The 18,450-nt window shown below is 41.7% G+C and overlaps 1 protein-coding gene across 11 annotated transcripts in view; it reads right to left on the reverse strand.

Moving 5' to 3' along the window:
• Positions 1-18,450, reverse strand: part of PPP1R13B (protein phosphatase 1 regulatory subunit 13B) — a 115,241-nt gene that overhangs the window by 25,666 nt on the left and 71,125 nt on the right. The gene's annotated exons all lie outside the window — the stretch shown is intronic.

Below are 18,450 nucleotides of genomic sequence, written 5' to 3' on the forward strand. Positions count from 1 at the left end.
ACAGGCACAAGCCACCACGCCTGGCTGATTTTTAAAATTTTTTGTAGAGGCAGGGGTCTCACCATGTTGCCTGTGCTGGCCTCAATCTCCTGGGCTCAAATGATCCTCCCACCTAGGCCTCCCAAAGCGCTGGGATTACAGGTGTAAGCCACTGTGCCCAGACTTAAACACTTTTTGACTAGAGTAAAACTATGTCTATTCAACAAATCTTTCAATTAACATTAATTTTATAATTTCACAACTTGAAGAAAAAAAAAAAATCAAAAACTACCTTTCTGGTCTCCCCCACCAAAGGCTTCACAAAACAATGAAAAGAGGATAGAAGAGAAATTTAACTGTCTGGTGTTCTGATGTTTTATATCTATGAATAAGATAGAGCTTATTAAAATATTTTACTTACCTAAACCAAAAAGTATTTTATTTGCCAATACATACATTTATACTCTTTATGTTGCGTGTGTTTTTCTAAGTACAAAATTAAGATACGCCATCTTGTCATAGGTAATTCATTGTATCTTATACATCAACTTATAATGTAATGAAATTTTATGGAAGATCTTACATATAGAAAGGTGTAATAAATCATTAGGTACAGATGAATGAATTATTTCAAAGTGAATATGCCTGTGTGATTTAATTGTATTTAAATGGGTTATAAAAACATAAGCTACCATAAACCTGTAAGTCAACAAATATGTAACAATTTACATTTCAGTAATTGTGCAATGTGAAAATTTGGGAAAAAAGAAGCACTTTTTCCACAATTTCAAAGAAAATGAAAACCCTTCAATGCAAACTGGATTTTTTTATAATAGGCCTATCACTGTATTACATGCAAACTATCCCTATTTACACTTTTAAATTTTTTATACAAACTCAATTTATTCAAACAAACCTATTACCTAATTCTTCCCTATTTCTCTTCATTGATTGCATCTAATAAGAAGTCAAACCCTGTTCCCTCAGGCAATTCAAGGTCCCTAATTATGGTAGAGTTGTCGGATGAGTTCAGCTCCAGGTCACACAGTGCACAAGCCACTTCCAACAACTAAGTTAAATTAGCAGAAAAGTTTTCCCAGCAACAGTCAGGCAGGTGCCTACAAATATGGGACCCCCAAAAAGGAAACATCCCACCAGCCTTAAACCTGCTCCGATGATCCCTTCGGCAGGGACTACCACCTGTGGCCCCAGGGATCCAGATCTCCTCCAACACCGACGTTCACTACCTGAACTCTGGGTTCCAGGAACACTGTTTCTGCTACTCATGAACCCAGCTCACTCTCCAGCCTCACGGCAACATCACTTGTTTTCCACAATAAACACGGCCCACCCCGCCTCAGGTCTAGCTAGCCTCCCACCCCGACCCCAGCATGAGCAGAGGGAAATAGTTTTTATTATCACTTATCTGATCATATCACTGCCTTCTTTCTCCAAACTTCCACAAATCTACTTGCAGAAATAAGAGACTTCATTAGCTAGCTTACAAAATTTTTATAAACAAAATATTTGTCTCTCCAAATATTAGTAATAAGGCTAGTCTTACATTCTATTTAATGTACTATTGAAATATTTTGCTAATATGTGGCCACGCATGATGGCTCACGGCTATAATCCCAGTTCATGAGTTTCAGACCAGCCTGGACAACACGGTGAAACCTCATCTCTACAAAATACACAAAAATTAGCCAGGAATGGTAGCGGGCACCTGTAGTCCCAGTTACTTGGGAGGATGAGGTGGAAGGAACGCTTGAGCCTGGGAGGTTGAGAATGCAGTGAGCTGTGACTGCACCACTGCACTCCAGCCTAGGGAACAGAGCAAGACCCTATATTTAAAAAAAAAAAAAAAAAAAGAATTTTGCTATGTGCCAAAAAGTAGTAAAGACTACAATTTTACCTATGAACAGAGGAATTCATCATATTACATACCTTATCCAATACCTGTCCAGTTAATGACTCTTCATTATTGCAGTTCTTGAAAAACTATGCCCTTTTTTTTTTCGTATAATTAGTCTTTCACCTAGAAGCACTACATAGGCCGGGCGCTGTGGCTCACACCTGTAATCCCAGCGCTTTGGGAGGCCAAGGTGGGCGGATCACGAGGTCAGGAGTTCAAGACCAGCCTGGCCAACATGGTGAAACGCTGTCTCTACTAAAAATACAAAAAATTAGCCAGGCATGGTGGCAGGTGCCTGTAATCCCAGCTACTCGGGAGGCTGAGGCAGGATAATCGCTTGAACCCAGGAGGCGGAAGTTGCAGTGAGCCAAGACCGTGCCACTGCACTCCAGCCTGGGCAACAGAGCAAGACTCCGTCTCAAAAAAAAAAAAGAAAAAGAAAAAAAAAGAAACACTAAATAATGCTCTATAAGGAGTGGTATTTTGACATTACAATTTCAGGCAAATATACATACTAATATAGTCAACCCAATTGTTCCTAGTCAGAGAACAGACTCTGGTACAGATTTGAATTTTGTGTCATGCTTGGATAAACCCAAAATATTCTGCTTTTGCTTGGCATACATATGCCAAGTGCCTCAGAGGCAGGGGAGCATCTCCGACGCCTGTTTTGTTGTGCACATGTGCTGGCTCTACCTGCTCTGAAGTGCTCTCTTGTTTAGCTTTTGTGACCCTGAAGTGCTTTCCTGTCCTATAACTTTATTTTTATTATAAGTTCAGTCACAGTGCAATCTCCCCAAACAGCATCATCATAACCCAGAGAAGAGAGAGAACATGTATATGTTTAAAGGAGCTAAGCTACAGCGTAAATGATGGAGGTTTAACTATGAATGGTGCTTTTTCCTTCAATGCCTAACATACATTCCTTTGTGATTACAAAATCAGTTAATAGAAAAGACTAGTGGATTTTGTCAGCAATTAAACATCTACTGGCAAATGGGTCACTTCAGATGTCCCTAATCTTGATATGCTGATTTTAATATTCAGCCAAATTACTTCATTATGGTTATAATAGACAAGAACATCTCACATCGGGGCCTGTTGTGGGGTGGGGGGAGGGGAGAGGGACAGCATTAGGAGATATACCTAATGTTAAATGACGAGTTAATGGGTGCAGCACACCAACATGGCACATGTGTACATACGTAACAAACCTGCATGTTGTGCACATGTACCCTAAAACTTGAAGTATTAAAAAAAAAAAAAAGAATGTCACCATAATAATATTTGGAATAGGCAGCCACTGCTGCAGCCTCTGGAAGCCTGAAAAACGGGAATTAAGAGCAAGAGAACGACTCAGTCCCTGGGTGTCGGCGGTGGCCGTGGGGGTGAGACGGATGGGGGTGGAGGCGCTGCTGCTGTGGGGGCAGGTGGTGGCGGCGGCCGCCCGCTCCAGCCATGCTGAATAAAAACAGGAAGGAGAAAGAATCACCAAAAGCAGGGAAGAGTGGAAAAAGTTCAAAAGAAGGACAAGACACAGTGGAATCAGAGCAAATTTCCATCAGGACAAACAGCCTTGTTGCTGTCCCCGTCTACAGTATCTGCTAAATCAAAGTACCAGCCTCTCAGCCCATACGGAAGAAAGACAAACGACAAAATTCTTCAAGGTTTAGTGCAAGCAATAATAGAGAACTTCAAAAACTACCATCCTTAAAAGATTCGTTGTCACCAGCACTTTGTGAAGGTTCCTGGGGTGGCCTGCAGCAGCTTTTCCCGCAGCCCCCTCACACTGCCACCTTATGACAGGGACCATGAGGTGGACCCGGATTTCAGAAACAATAAAATGTGGAATGTGTCCATGAAATAGGGTTGAAAGGTTGACTTGGAACTCAGTGGGCCTGTTGCTTTTCTCTATGAAACATCTGTAGCTTCTTACCACAGTGCGTCCATTTAGAAAGGGGGTCTGTTAACCAGTACGTGGTCATTGTTTAATGCACCTTTTAATCTCTTCCTTATCAGTGGCGGTTATGTCTCCTTATAAGTTCATTTATTCTTTTGACTGTTCTGTTTGTGTTCAATATTATTCATCTGTACTTTTATCTTTAATTATCCTATGTCTTTTATTTTAACCTTTTCTTCATTTATTAAGTTGAATAGAGAGTTGACTTATTTTTAGTTTGCTTTTTAATAATAAAAGAATTTAAAGCCACGTATTCATTCTGAGTGTAACTTTCAGCCCTATCCCTAGATTTTATTTTTTCCTAACTTTTCAAGTCATAGGTTTTTCTTTTTTAGAGTTAATTGAGGCATAATTTACATATCCTAAAACTCACCCATTGTAACTGGAAAATTTAGTTATTTTAGCAAATACATAGAGTTGTGCAACCGTCACCACAGTTCTGTTTTAGAATGTTTCCATCTGCCTCCAAAAGTTACCTCGTGCCATTCACCATTAAGTTCCCCTCCGGGCCCCAGCTGCAGGCACCCACTGATCTGCTTTCTGTCTCTAGACTTACTTTCTTCCGGACACTTCATATAAGCGAAGTCATATCATAGGTAGTCTTTTACACCTGCTGTGAGGTTTTTGAGGTTCATCTGTGTTGTTTCTTTTTAATGCTGCATCATATTCAGTCAGATGGATACACCACAATTTGTTTATCCATTCACCAGTTAATGGACATTTGGGCTATTTCTTAGCTGGTATGAGTAACAGTGCTGCTGTGAACATTTGCATAGAAATCTGTGCGAGCAGATATTTCATTTCTCTTGAGTAGATACCTAGGAGTGGAATTCCTGGCTTGTATGGTGAGTTTATGTTTAGCTTTTTAAGAGACTGCCAAACTGTTTTCCAAAGCGATTGCACTATTTTACATTTCCACCAGCAATGGACACCAGTGTGTCCACATTCTTGCTAATATTTGTCTTTTTGCTTATAGCTTAATTCTTGTGGATGTGTAATGGTGTCTCACTGTGGTTTCAATTTGCATTTCCCCAATGACTGGAAATGTTAAGCATCTTTTCAATATGCCTGTTAGCCACTTGTCTCTCTTCTTTGATGAGATGTCTATTTTTAAGTTGGTTGTCTTCTTCTTGTTGAATTGTAACAGTATGTTATCCCAGATATGAGTCCTTTATCAGAAAATACAATGAAAATAAATTATTATAGAAGTACAAAATACATCCACAATGTTAATTATTGTAGTCAGTAGACATAAGATTACCCTGTTAAGTTGATATGAAAGTTTCAAAATGCTTATTCTCAATTTCTGTTATTCATTGCAAATCTTCAGATTTGTCTATATGTGTTAAACATTTCTTTTGAGCTTTTAATTTCAGGGTTTTTTTTCATTTGTGAAAGTTCTGTTTGGTTCCTTTTTCGGTCTGCAGTGCCATTTTAAAATATTTTCCTATTCTCTTGAACATACCATCAAAACTTGTCATTTATTTAAATAAAGTAAATACAGATTTTTTGTTGTTGTTGTTTGAGATGGAGTCTCGCTCTGTCGCCCAGGCTGGACTGCAGTGGCGGATCTCGGCTCACTGCAAGCTCTGCCTCCCGGGTTCATGCCATTCTCCTGCCTCAATCTCCCGAGTAGCTGGGACTACAGACGCCCGCCACCACGCCCGGCTAATCTTTTGTATTTTTAGTAGAGATGGGGTTTCACCGTGTTAGCCAGGATGGTCTCGATCTCCTGACCTCGTGATCCGCCCGCCTCGGCCTCCCAGAGTGCTGGGATTACAGGCGTGAGCCACTGTGCCCGGCCAACATAGCTGTTCTATAGCCTGTGTCAGGTCATACCAGTATCTGAGGTGTTTGTCACATTTTGTTCGTGATGTCTTATTTCCTTGTGTACGTGATTTTTAAAAATTGTATACTGGTCATTGTATTCAGATTATTTGAAATAAACTGTAACCTAGAATCAAAAAAATATATATTATTTGGAATAAAAAATTCCCTAAGCTTTCAAGCTCCAGTGAGATGACATGAAATAGTTCAACAGTTTCATGCTCGTTCCTTTTTGCACTTAGTTTATATGAGAACACACCTTGCCAAAGCATCCACTTCTGGCCTCTCTCCACCAAACTCCTCTCTCTCCTTCCAAGCCTGGCTTCCTCCCTAAATTCCCTATTTCTATGAATGGCTCTAGCCTTTTTCCAGAAGCCTCAGCAGCAACATCTTTGATTGAGCCATCCTTGCCCTAAATAAAAGCTGCTGCTCGAATGTGCTCTTCATGACCTCCCACATCTGTGCTTGCCACTCCGTTCTAGAACCAACACTTTCCTGTGAGCATATCTCACTCATGCTCTTCCCGCTGCCCACAGTGCCCTTCCCCCACTGCTTCCTAAACTCTGCCTATCACTTAAGACCTAGGAGGCAATGCCATCTGCTTCCTGAAGTTCTTCCTGATTCTTTAAGGACTCTCTCATACCATTGTTTTGATATTCAGGATGTTTATTCACTTTCAGAGATGGGAAGAACTCAGAACTTTTTAAAATGAATTCTTGAATTCATTCTAGAGATTCAGCAATTAACATGTAATGAATGCCTGCTGCATATCAGACATTTAGATATACCCAAGTTTATAGTTGTCTTAGATGATGCTTACAAAAACTCTTGGAGGAAATTTTTATTTTTTTATTATTATTATTATTTTGAGACGGAGTCTAGCTCTGTCGCCCAGGCTTGAGCGCAGTGGCGCCATCTCGGCTCACTGCAACCTCCACCTCCTGGGTTCAAGCGATTCTCCTGCCTCAGCCTCCCGAATAGCTGGGACCACAGACGTATGCCACCATGCCCAGCTAATTTTTTGTATTTTTAGTAGAGATGGGGTTTCACCATGTTATCCAGGATGGTCTTGATCTCCTGACCTCATGATCCACCCACCTCGGCTTCCCAAGGTGCTGGGATTACAGGCGTCATCCACCGTGCCTGGCCCCTGGGAGGAAAATTCTTAAGCTTATTTTATAGGTGAGAAAGCTAAGGCTCTGGGCAGCTGGTTGACTGGCTTTCCCACGCTTAAGTGTCAGGTCAGTAGCAGTGCCAGGATCCTAGCCACATCTCCTGACAGCAAGCAGGCACTCTTTCCATCACATGGGAGGTGATGCCCTCGCCACCTGGCTGCAGCTTGGTATACGTGGTTGCTCCTAATCAACAGCCATTTATTATGTCAAAGGGTAAACACGCTACCAGACACCATGAAGACATCTTAATAATCTAAATCATATGAAAATACTGCTTTTTTGTTTGTTTTTTTCAGACAAGAGTCTCGCTCTGTCACCAGCTAGAGTGCAGTGGCGCTATCTTGGCTCACTGCAACTTCCGCTTCCTAGGTTCAAGCGATTCTCCTGCCTCAGCCTCCCAAGTAGCTGGCACTACAAGTGCGTGCCATCACGCCCAGCTAATTTTTGTATTTTTAGTAGAGATGGGTTTCACCATGTTGGCCAGGATGGTCTCGATCTCTTGACCTCATGATCCGCCAGATCAAAAAATGATCAAACATCAACAATTTCACATAGTTCGAACTAATGGGAAAGGATTTTCTCCCCCTTGAAAAACATAAAAGTTACTTGATTCAAGAATAAAACAATTTTAAAACTAAGATAAAGGCAATAATGAGAACTCTATAGGCAACTCTTTATTTTTGGAAGATTATGAGAAGTGACCAAATAGACTTAATGTCACCTGCCCAATGACCCGAAGGGCTTTGGAGTGGAAGGATCACTTGAGGCCAAAAGTTCAAAGCCAGCCTGGGCAACATATGAGACACCATCTCTACAAAAAAATTTAAAAATTGCTGGGCATGGTGGCGCACACCTCTAGTACCAGCTACTTTGGAGGCTGAGGTGAGAGGACTGCTTGAGCCCGGGGTTCCAAGCTGCAGTGAACTATGATTGCACCACTGCACTCCAGCCTACGCAACAGAGCAAAACCCTGTCTCTTTAAAATAAATAAATAAGAACTGAAAATCTATAAATTACCATTTAGAAGAAAAACTGGATGCCTTTTCTGCTTATATCACCATACCCTTGAAACTGTATTTTCAAATACTTCCTTTGAAAGTCTCTGAGATTCCAGGAGTTGTGACACCATTGCAAAGCACAGCAAACAATGACCTCACAAGGCTCGTCTCCAGTCTCATTCCCGTCCTGCTCTTTATCTCCCACTGCTGATATATAATTCTTGCAGGCCAGCACCACAGAGATCTTTCTAAAACACAGCTTGCTTAAAATCCCACAAGATTAATCTGAGCTCTTAGCATGGTGAAGACCTGGCCTCTCCCGGGCTGGTCCTCTTGCTCTCGCTCTCCTCCCTCTCCGTGTCCCCTCTCAGTGTCTCCTCCCCCTTGCCTGTCCCTACACTTCATGCTGCACAGTCCTGTTTATAACTCTCTGTCACCATACAGTTTCATGTCTATTCCTCTGTATCTTTGTGGAATCCTCTGATTCTTTCTTTTGGGAAGTATTGCCCAACATCAATCTTGATAAAGTTAATCATACCCCTTTATTTTGGTGCCTAATTCCACTTTTACTACACTTTTCATACTAGCATGATTTGTTCACACATCTGTCTCCAAAAATGCCCTTTCTTTCTCTATGAAATCTGAGAGGAGACTTCAGGTGGCCTCCACTAACCATCTTGCTTTTATGTCTTTATTCTGTCTACAATTAAAATAAGTTGCATAGAATTGTTTTAAAAATAATAGAGAAATTCTAAGCCTCCGTGGTAGCCACCTGAGTGTCTTTTTTTTTTTTTTTTTTGAGATGGAGTCTCACTCTGTCACCCAGGCTGGAGTGCAGTGGCGCAATCTCGGTTCACTGCAACCTCCGCCCCCCGGGGTTCAAGTGATTCTCCTGCCTCAGCCTCCCGGATAGCTGGGATTACAGGCACCCATCACCACGCCCAGCTAATTTTTTTATTATTATTATTTTTTTTTTTTTTGAGATGGAGTCTTGCTCTGTCGCCAGGCTGGAGTGCAAGTGGTGCCATCTTGGCTCACTGCAACCTCCGCCTCCCAGGTTCAAGCAATTCCCCTGCCTCAGCCCCTCGAGTAGCTGGAACTACAGGCGTGCGCCACCACGCCCGGCTAATTTTTTTTGTATTTTAGTAGAGACAGGGTTTCACCATATTGGCCAGGATGGTCTCAATCTCCTGACCTTGTGATCCACCTGCCTCAGCCTCCCAAAGTGCTGGGATTACAGGCGTGAGCCACTGCACCAGGCCTAATTTTTGTATTTTTAGTAGAGACAGGGTTTCACCATATTGGCCAGGATAGTCTCAATCTCCTGACCTTGTGATCTGCCTGCCTGCCTCAGCCTCCCAAAGTGCTGGGATTACAGGCATGAGCCACTGCACCAAGCCTAATTTTTGTATTTTTAGTAGAGACGGGGTTTCACCATGCTGGCCAGGCTGGTCTCAAGCTCCTGACTTCACTGATCCACCCTCCTTGGCCTCCCAAAGTGCTGGATTACAGGTGTGAGCCACCCTGCCCAGCTCTCAGTATCTCTTTAAACTGTACATGTACATATATTTCTGTGTATATATTTCACAAGAACAGAAAAAAATTAGACCAAATGTCTAGTATCTTATCTTGTAATTTAATCATCACAAGATTTAAAAAGACTATAAATATTTTTAGCAGTTTACAGAAAATGTCTTTAAATTTGTCTTTGTTTTACTTCCACACTGCACTGATCTTTTTTCTTTCTGTTTTTTGAGATGGAGTCTCGCTCTGTCACCCAGGCTGGAGTGCAGTGGTGCGATCTTGGCTCACCGCAACCTGTGCCTCCTGGGTTCAAGCAATTCTCCTGCTTAAGCCTCCCGAGTAGCTGGGATCACAGGTGCGTGCCACCATGCCAGGCTAATATTTGTATTTTTTTTTTTAGTAGAGACGGGGCTTTACCATGTTGGCCAGGCTCGTCTCAAACTCCTGGCCTCAAGTGATCTGCCCACCTCAGCCTCCCAAAGTGCTGGGATTACAGGTGTGGGCCACTGTGCTTGGCCTACACTGATGTATTTTTAAATTTTTTTTTTTGTAGAGACAGTGTCTCACTATGTTACCCAGGCTGGTCTCAAACTCCTAGTCTCAAGTTATTCTCTTGCCTTGGCCTCTCAAAGTGCTGGGATCACAGGCGTGCGCCACAACACATACTGTATAACTAGTTTTTTTTAAAAGTATAAGCAGTTTCTCAAGTAAAATGTCATTTCAAAAATGACAAACATCCCAAATGCAAAACTCTAGCAAAATAATTAGAATAAAACCTACTTATGCTCATGTAATATTCATCAGTATGAAATCATTCCTCTTTGTTCCTATCTCTTCAAGGTTATATATCTTCAGGTTTGAAGAGTAGGTTTTACTTGCCCATTTAGCAAACAAAAAATAGGTGATAATGATATCAAGATACCTTATGAACACGGATGCTCATTTTTATCACATAAATTATATGCTCAGTATTCCCAGTCACAAAGGTGGCAAAAATATAAAATGTTCAATAAAATCAAGCCTCTCTAACATCTCATTAAATTCTGAAGCCAGAATATTTCATATTCCAACAATTACTAAGTCTCACAAATTAATAAGAGCCAATTAGATATCTAAAATGCATACTAGCTCCCTACCCCCTACAATAGTACTACAAACATGCTATTTTAGTCTATAAATGTGAATAACTTTTTTTTTTTTTTTAAACAGAAATGAGGTCTACTCTGTTGTCCAGACTGGTCTCAAACTCCTGATCTCAAGTGATCCACCTACCTCAGCCTCCCAAAGTGCTGGGTTTACAGGTGTGAGCCACCACGCCCGGCCCAATATGAATAAATTTTAATCATAAGACTTATTCACATAAGGCCCAGGTGGTAGCTCATGCCTGTAATACCAGAACTTTGAGAGACTGAGGCAGGAGGATCACTTGAGCTCAGGAGTTTGAGACCAGCCTGGCCAACATGGTGAAACCCTGTTCTCCACTAAAAATACAAAAATTAGCCAGGCGTGGTGGTGCATGCCTGTAGTCCCAGCTACGTGGGAGGCTGAGGCAGAATTACTTGAACCTGGGAGGCAGAGGTTGCAGTGAGTTGAGATTGTGCCACTGCACTCCAGCCTGAGAGACACAGCAAGACCCTGTCTTAAAAAAAAAAAAATTCATCCATATCCATTCAATTCAATACACATTTATACCCAAGGCAAGATGCTAGGAATAATTAGGGCTAGAAAGAAACTGGCAGGAAAATGGGCTATCAAAGTGCACAGATAACAAAAGAAAACGCATCCCATGCCACATGAGAACTATGACAACACCCTGGGAGCGCTCTGCTTCCAACCTCATGGCTGACAGGACACCCTGTATCACACTCCTGGTAACAACACCTAAAAGGCAAGATAAAACACAAAACATGTTTTTAAAAGCATCACTGAGTTGGCACAACAGTAAGGAACCTACAGGGACCAAAAATAAAGAGAAACCAGAAACCTTGGGCAATAATAAAAGAACTCCACAGCTGGCTTTTGTCCTGAAGGTTTTTGCCCACCTGCATACTTGCTCCCTGGCAGCTGGTGAAGTCTGGCATTAGGAGGTAAAGACTTAAGCTCATTCCATTGTGGAGAGTCCAAGAGGAGATGCCCACAAACGTCCAGGATGCGAAGACCTACAACCTCAATGTAAGGCTAACTATGAAATGAACCCCCCACAAAGAAGGGGGCAGTAAGGAACCTACCTTTCTCTATCACTGAGTGGAAGGAGAGACGTCCCCCTAACTATCTGTAACCACTAGACAGCTCTCATGAAAGCGTCATGATCCACAAAAGGACAGTAGAAATTGAGCCTAGCTTGTGCCTAGTTACTGACAAAGGCCTTTCAGGAAAGGCCTGACTTTATCCAGGTCTCAAAAAATGCCCAGAGGTAAAGTTCCAAGGAAAACGAGCAGCTCATTGTCAAAAACCAAAACACAGAGCAATCAAGGAGCCAGGACTCAACAGTCAGCAGAAGTCACGTTCAGATTGAGAAATTATTAGTTGCTGAACATAAAATATGTTTAGTGTGTTTAAAATGTAACCAAAGAGCAACTAAGAAGATTTAAGAACTAACACTTCTTTCTTTTTTTTTTTTGAGATGAAGTCTCCCTCTTGTCCCCCAGGCTGGAGTGCGATGGCGTGATCTCAGCTCACTGCAACCTCCGCCCCCTGGGTTCAAGCGATTCTCCTGCCTCATCCCCCTGAGTAGTTGGGATTACAGGCGCCTGCCACGACGCCAGGCTAATTTTTGTATTTTTAGTAGAGATGGGGTTTCACCATGTTGGCCAGGCTAGTCTAGAACTCCTGACCTCAGGTGACCCACCCACCTTGGCCTCCCAAAGTACTGGGATTACAGGTGTGAGCCACTGTGCCCGGCCTAAAACTTCTAGAAGTGAAAATTTTAATGAATTTTACAACAGCTTTACTGAGGTATAATTCACATATAATAAACTGCATATATCTAAAGTACACAATTTAATGTTTTGACAAATGTATAAACTATGAAATCAGCACAATCAAGAAAATAAATCCATCCTCTCCCCAAATTTCCTTGTGCCCTTTTGTAATCCCTTCCTCCTCTTTGCCCCCCACTCCTGGTTCTCATATCCACAGGCAAACACTGACCTTCCCTGTTACTAGAGATTATGTTTTCTAGAATTGTATATGAATGAAACCATAACAGTATTCAGTATGTAATCCTTTGGCTGGCTTCTTTCAGCACAATGATTTTGAGATTCATCCATGTTGTAGCATGTATTAGTAGTTCATTTCTTCTGATTGTTCAGGAATATTCCACTGTGAGGATATACCATAGTCTATTTGTGCATTTATCTGTTAACGAACATTTGGGTTGTTGCCAGATTTTGGCTTCAAGCCAAATCAAACTGCTATGGACATCCATGTACAAGTCTGCACAGACATTTGCTTCCATTTCTCTAAGGTAAATATTTAAGAGTAGAGTTGTTGGGTCATACAGTAGATGTATGTTTAAGTTTCAAACTACCAAATTATTTTCCAGATTATACCATTTTACATTCCCACAAGCAATACATAAGAGTTCCAATTTCTCCCTTTCCTCACCAACACTTGCTATAATCAGTCTTTTTAACATTAGACATTCTAATAGGTGTGTAATGCCACTTCATGGTGGTTTTAATTTGTATTTTCCTAAAGACTAATGATGGTGAACACCTTTCCATGTGCTTACTTGACATTCATATATTTTATTTGGGGAAGCACCTGTTCAATCTTTCACCTGTTTCTTTTTCTTTTTTTTTTTTTTTGAGACAGAGTCTTACTCTGTTGCCCAGGCTAGAGTGCAGTGGCGCGATCTCAGCTCACTGCAACCTCCGCCTCCTGAGTTCAGGTGATTCTCCTGCCTCCCAAGTAGTTGGGATTACAGGCATGCACAACCATGCTGGGCTAATTTTTGTATTTTTAGTAGAGACAGGGTTTCGCCATGTTGGCCAGGCTGGTCTCGAACTCCTGACTTCAAGTGATCCACCCGCCTCAGCCTCCCAAAGTGCTGGGATTACAGGCATGAGCCATTGAGCTCGGCCTATTTCTTTTTTGAATTGGGTTGTTTGTTTTCTTATTATTAAGCTTTGGGAGTTCTTTATATATTCTGCATCTGAATCCTTTATCAGGTACATGATTTGCTAGTATTTTTCCTAGACTATGTCATACCTTTCAAAATAATAATAATAAGAGCACCTTTTATGTATTAAATAGACAGACACAGCTGAAGACAAAATTCACTAACTGAAAGATGAATCTTAGGACAGTATCCAGAATATAGTACAAAGAGACCAAAAAAGAGAATATATAAAAAAGAAATTAAGAGACAAGGAGAATAAAATGAAAGATGAAGGTCTAATAAGAGTTCCAAAAGAAGAAAACAGAAAGAATGCAGAAGATAAAATACTTCTCGAGATAACAGAGAATGTTCCAGAACTGTTGACAGATGCCAATCCTCAGAATCAGTAAATTCAACAAAGCCCAATAGGGAAATTAAAAGAAATTCACACCTGGCTCTGCTCACAAGGGAGGATTAATCCCAATTTCATTAAATCCCAAAACTCCACTAATTGACAGTAAAGGGATTTTTGACATCAAATAATATAAAACCACAAAAGCGGGACTAACAGCAGTGCACACAACACAGATGTTAGGAAGTTGGCAAAAGAACAGACGAGAAATAACTGACCTAGTACATCTGAGACAAACCTCAAGCCAGAAGGAGTAAAACTGGATAAACACTCCAGTTACAGCACAGAATCTTCAAAGTTTCAGGAACTGACAACACCATGTACCTCTGGAAAGGGGAATAAAATGTAGGGACTGAAAATAAGGCAGACTGAGTGAACAATATTTAAGAGGCAGTTAAATCCCTATCTACTCCCCAACTCCATGCTCCTAGGTGACTGCCTCTATCCTCTCCTGGCATAAGTCTAAAAGTTTTTCTCTAGACAGTTGAAATGTTATCTGGCCTAGGAGATGATAGGCACAGTTGAGTCTTGGGCACCATATGGAAAACGGTGCCTGGGTGACTACATTAGCAATGAATGCTTCTGGAAATAAACATCACATTTATGGTCAATTGATCTGACAAAGGTGTCAGGCAATTCAGTGGGAGAGAGAATAGTCTTTTCACCAAATGGTGCTGGGATAACTGGATATTTACATGGAAAAGAATTAATTTGAATCCTTTAACTCACACTATACACAAAAATTAACTTAAAATTGATCATAGAACTACATGTAAGAGCTAAAACTATAAAGCTCTTAGAAGAAAACACAGGAGGGTAGGATCAATTGGTCTTGGCAACTTACTGGATATCCTAGAATAAAGCAAAAACTGACTCAGATTTTAAACCTGCTTGGCTGAGAAGACAGGAAAAAGTTCTTCCAGGATACCTAAGTCGAATGTGTCTTTCCTCTTTGCTGATCTGGCTCTGAATCCTTTCACTGTAGCAACTCAAGAGAACTCTATGCTTAGTCCTGAGTGGTCCTAGCAAACCACGGAACCTGGGGACATCTTGGAAGCTTCAACACAGGCATATATAATGAGAACAAATCAATTTGCCTTTACAGCATAATGACAAACCAGCACAGTAGTATTAACCTGACTTGCTGGCCTACAATTTTCAGAGAGCAGAACTTCCCCGGCTTCTTAGTTCAGCAGCTGCTGATGGACATCAATCACACCAACTCAGCATCCTGCCCTTCTCTTCCAACCCACACTCCCCCCTTTCCTCACAGCTCTCCTTAATCTGTCCTTAGATGTCTCAGCCCAGAAGTTAGAAGGCTTATTAGCATGTCATTATTCTATAACCAAGGTATACACAGAAACATTTTGGGGGAAGATGTTTTTCATATCTTAAAATGCACGTAAAACTGCTCTGTAGACAATAAAGTGTTTTAGAAGGTAACGTATTATTAAGCTTAAAAGGTAGATGTGTAAGCCATAAAATACAGTAACATCTTTGATGTGATGCTTCCAATCCTAAATTATTCCTCTAGAGGAGCTCTCATACCTTCCTCTAATTACAAGCCACATAAAGGATAAAAACACATTTTTAACTTTGGTTTCAGGTTTCAATTTTGTTGATCTTGAAATATACACATTATCTCCTTATTAACAAGAAACAACTTCATCAAGGAAAAGGTCTCATCACATCAAAACTGGTCTACCCAATTTATCATACCTTTGGAATGCTTTCCTTTTGAGTCTCTTCCATATATTATATCATATATAACACACCTCACTTCTTCAACACGGCCTACTCAATGTATCTATTTAATCTTCCCTGAAGTTCAGGTCATGGTAATTCTTTCTTCCTTTCTTTCTTTCACTTATTATTATTATTTTTTTTTTTTTGGAGACAGAGTCTCGCTCTGTCACCCAGGCTGGAGCGCAGTGGTGCAATCTCAGCTCACTGCAACCTGTCTCCTGGGTTCAGGCGATTCTCCTGCCTCAGCCTCCAGAACAGCTGGGATTACAGGCACCTGCCATCATGCCCAGCTAATTTTTGTATCTTTAGTAGAGAGAGGGTTTCACCATGTTGGCCAGATTGGTCTAGAACTCCTGACCTCAGGTGATCCGCCTACCTTGGCCTCCCAAAGTGCTGGGATTACAGGAGCTAGCCATCGCGCCCGTCCCATGGTAAATCTTAGAACTCAAAAAGATCTTCAACATTCTGTTGGACAAACAAGCTATAAATGCTTGCTAAAGTGTAACCTGGATGTTCCCAAGCTTGGCATGGCAACATAGTCACATGGGGAGTTTTCTAGGCCCCACTCCAGATTTACTGAATGAAAATTTCTGCCAGTGGCGTGTGTGCGTCTATTTCTTAAGACGTCCTGAAGCAGATCCGCCTGGAAGAACTCTGTAGAGGCTCTTGATTTGCAGTGGACAAATCTCTACTCCAATGACAGAAGGCAGGAATGTGAAGAGGGAGAATCTATTATCTTAACAACAGGAATATTTCTCCCTGAGTGGCAAAAGGATTATGATATTGAAACCAAAGAGAAGAAAATATAATCTAGTATACCACATGGCTCTGTAGTGGATAATACCTGCAAAATCTAAAATAATGAAACTGCTAAATGGTTTTCAACTTTATAACCAATCTACAGACAAAGCACAAAAGGTTTATAGTTAGATAACAATATACAAATATTGTCAACCTTTACAACATGAAAGTCTGGTACAGCTGCAAGAGCTGGAAGGAAGGAAGGAAGGGAGGAAGGGAAGGAGGGAGGGAGAGAGGGATGGAGGGAGGGATGGAGGGAGGGAGGAAGGGAGGAAGGGAGGGAGGGAGGGAGGGAGGAAGGGAGGGAGGGAGGGAAGAAGGAAGGAAGGAAGGAAGGAAGGAAGGAAGGAAGGAAAGATGGCAAGGGCCTAATATTATCATTTTACAAAGAGCAAGGTCCAGAGATACTGTTTAAAGTTGATAGTACAAATAAACAGAGATTTAAGTATATGAGGTAGGGTCACAAATATAGCCAATAAAAGAACTAGCAATTCAATAATAAGTTGGGAAGTAGAGAGGTGAAATAACTTGCTCAAATTCAGCTCATTAGAAAGCTCCGAGGCCAGTGGGCTAAACATGGGCCAGTCACACTCTAGATTCCATGCACTTTACCAGTATCTCACCATGCCCAGCCCTGTGTGAGGAAGGAACTTGCCTAAGCTTAGATGCCTAGTTAGTGTTACAGCCAGAAAAAGAAACTCAATCAGGCTGGGCGCGATGGCTCACGCCTGTAATCCCAGAACTTTGGGAGGCCAAGGTGGGCGGATCACAAGGTCAGGAGATTGAGACCATCTTGGCTAACACAGTGAAACCCCATCTCTACTAAAAATACAAAAAATTAGCCGGGCGTGGCGGTGTGCGCCTGTAGTCCCAGCTGCTGGGGAGGCTGAGGCAGGAGAATGGCTTGAATCCGGGAGGCAGAGCTTGCAGTGAGCCCAGATCGGGCCACTGCACTCCAGCCTGGGCGACAGAGTGAGACTCTGCCTCAAAAAAAAAAAAAAAAAAAAGAAACTCAATCTCTAGTCTTAAAATTACTTGTTACAGTTATCTTCAAATTTTCAGAAAAGACCACATTAAAAATGTCCCTATTTGGTTCATTCTTTCAACATACACCAAGATTTCGGGTTTTTTTGAGATGGAGTCTCACTCTCTTGCCCAGGCTGGAGTGCAGTGGCACGATCTCGGCTCATTGCAACCTCTGCCTCCTGGGTTCATGTGATTCTCCTGTCTCAGCCTCCTGAGTAGCTGGGACTACAGGCGCATGCCACCACGACCAGCTAATTTTTGTATTTTTAGTAGAGATAGGGTTTCACCATATTGGTCAGACTGGTCTCGAACTCCTGACCTCAGGTGATCCACCGACCTTGGCCTCCCAAAGTGCCAGGATTACAGGTGTGAGCCACCACGCCCAGCCAACACCAACATTTCTTACAAAGAGCTCCTCCACAGCTCCCCTCACCTATGATCAGCATTCCATCTATTCTCCAAGTCTATACCACAATGATGGAGCAAGACACTGCAGCCCACCATCCACTGTGTCTGTCAAAACCTGACAGAGGATCCAGAACCAACATTGAAGATGCAAAGCAAGTCAGCCTACTCAACTCTTAGTCTACAAGCTAAGCCCATAGCCCATCTGCCGCCACAGAGATGCTGTGTTTACGTGCACAGAGGCACCCACTGCCTGCTCCAGGAGAGGACATGGCAGCAGCATGTGAAGGGCAGGTGGAGGGCTGCTCCAAAGGAGACATGATCTGATTCATGGACCATTATGTGAATAGGTAACACCACTCAGTGACTGCTGCTTTATAATTTCATATAATATTTTGAAATATTCAATAGAAATGACAATATCTACCCCAAAAATAATTATTTAAAAATAAGTTATCACCCAAACTCATTACTACTGGTAAAAAGCAATTAAAAAAAAAAAAAAAACAGGGTCTTACTCTGTTGACAAGGCTGAAGTGCAGTGGTATAATCATGACTCATGGCAGCCTCAAACTCCCGG

The sequence above is a fragment of the Pan paniscus genome, chromosome 15 (assembly GCF_029289425.2).
Source record: "Pan paniscus chromosome 15, NHGRI_mPanPan1-v2.0_pri, whole genome shotgun sequence".
Taxonomy (NCBI): Eukaryota; Metazoa; Chordata; class Mammalia; order Primates; family Hominidae; genus Pan; species Pan paniscus.